We start from the raw sequence: 2,500 nt of genomic DNA on the forward strand, positions 1-2,500 counted from the left end.
CCTGCTCCTGTGAAGGTCTCCCAGAAATCACTAACGCACCGCTCCCGCTGAAATCGACTGGCCTGCTCCTGCAAAGACAAGTGTTTTTAAAGGAGAGACTTACCTCCCAGAAATCACTTTCGCACTGCTCCCGCTGAAATTGACAAACCTGCTCCGCTCCCACTGAAATCGACTGGCCTGCTCCTGCAAAGACAAGTGTTTTTAGAGGAGAAACGTACCTCCCAGAAATCACTTGCGCACTGCTCCCGCTGAAATTGACTAGCCTGCTCCTGTGAAGGTCTCCCAGAAATCACTAACGCACCGCTCCCGCTGAAATCGACTGGCCTGCTCCTGCAAAGACAAGTGTTTTTAAAGGAGAAACGTACCTCCCAGAAATCACTTGCACACTGCTCCCGCTGAAATTGACTAACCTGCTCCGCTCCCGCTGAAATCGACTGGCCTGCTCCCGCAAAGACAAGTGTTTTAAAGGAGAAACTTACCCCCCAGAAATGACTTGCGTACTGCTCCCGCTGAAATTGACTAACCTGCTCCTGTGAAGGTCTCCCAGAAATCACTAACGCACCGCTCCCGCTGAAATCGACTGGCCTGCTCCTGCAAAGGAAAGTGTTTTTAAAGGAGAAACGTACCTCCCAGAAATCACTTGCGCACTGCTCCCGCTGAAATTGACTAGCCTGCTCCTGTGAAGGTCTCCCAGAAATCACTAACGCACCGCTCCCGCTGAAATCGACTGGCCTGCTCCTGCAAAGACAAGTGTTTTTAAAGGAGAAACGTACCTCCCAGAAATCACTTGCGCACTGCTCCCGCTGAAATTGACTAACCTGCTCCGCTCCCACTGAAATCGACTGGCCTGCTCCTGCAAAGACAAGTGTTTTTAGAGGAGAAACTTACCCCCCAGAAATGACTTGCGTACTGCTCCCGCTGAAATTGACTAACCTACTCCTGTGAAGGTCTCCCAGAAATCACTAATGCACGCTCCCGCTGAAATCGACTGGCCTGCTCCTGCAAAGGTGTGTTTTTAAAGGAGAGACTTACCTCCCGGAAATCACTTGCGCACTGCTCCCGCTGAAATTGACTAGCCTGCTCCTGTGAAGGTCTCCCAGAAATCACGAACGCACCGCTCCCGCTGAAATCGACTGGCCTGCTCCTGCAAAGACAAGTGTTTTTAAAGGAGAAACGTACCTCACAGAAATCACTTGCACACTGCTCCCGCGGAAATTGACTAACCTGCTCCGCTCCCGCTGAAATTGACTGGCCTGCTCCTGCAAAGACAAGTGTTTTTAGAGGAGAAACTTAACCCACAGAAATGACTTGCGCACTGCTCCCGCTGAAATTGACTAACCTGCTCCTGTGAAGGTCTCCCAGAAATCACTAACGCACCGCTCCCGCTGAAATCGACTGGCCTGCTCCTGCAAAGGTAAGTGTTTTTAAAGGAGAAACTTACCTCCCAGAAATCACTAACGCACCGCTCCAGCTGAAATCGACTGGCCTGCTCCTGCAAAGACAAGTGTTTTTAAAGGAGAAACCTACCTCCCAGAAATCACTTGCGCACTGCTCCCGCTGAAATTGACTAGCCTGCTCCTGTGAAGGTCTCCCAGAAATCACTAACGCACCGCTCCCGCTGAAATCGACTGGCCTGCTCCTGCAAAGGTAAGTGTTTTTAAAGGAGAGACTTACCTCCCAGAAATCACTTGCGCACTGCTCCCGCTGAAATTGACTAGCCTGCTCCTGTGAAGGTCTCCCAGAAATCACGAACGCACCGCTCCCGCTGAAATCGACTGGCCTGCTCCTGCAAAGACAAGTGTTTTTAAAGGAGAAACGTACCTCACAGAAATCACTTGCACACTGCTCCCGCGGAAATTGACAAACCTGCTCCGCTCCCACTGAAATCGACTGGCCTGCTCCTGCAAAGACAAGTGTTTTTAGAGGAGAAACGTACCTCCCAGAAATCACTTGCGCACTGCTCCCGCTGAAATTGACTAGCCTGCTCCTGTGAAGGTCTCCCAGAAATCACTAACGCACCGCTCCCGCTGAAATCGACTGGCCTGCTCCTGCAAAGACAAGTGTTTTTAAAGGAGAAACGTACCTCCCAGAAATCACTTGCACACTGCTCCCGCTGAAATTGACTAACCTGCTCCGCTCCCGCTGAAATCGACTGGCCTGCTCCCGCAAAGACAAGTGTTTTAAAGGAGAAACTTACCCCCCAGAAATGACTTGCGTACTGCTCCCGCTGAAATTGACTAACCTGCTCCTGTGAAGGTCTCCCAGAAATCACTAACGCACCGCTCCCGCTGAAATCGACTGGCCTGCTCCTGCAAAGGAAAGTGTTTTTAAAGGAGAAACGTACCTCCCAGAAATCACTTGCGCACTGCTCCCGCTGAAATTGACTAGCCTGCTCCTGTGAAGGTCTCCCAGAAATCACTAACGCACCGCTCCCGCTGAAATCGACTGGCCTGCTCCTGTGAAGGTCTCCCAGAAATCACTAACGCACCGCTCCCGCTGA

This window comes from Scyliorhinus torazame, chromosome 14, assembly GCF_047496885.1.
Source record: "Scyliorhinus torazame isolate Kashiwa2021f chromosome 14, sScyTor2.1, whole genome shotgun sequence".
NCBI classification, from domain to species: Eukaryota; Metazoa; Chordata; class Chondrichthyes; order Carcharhiniformes; family Scyliorhinidae; genus Scyliorhinus; species Scyliorhinus torazame.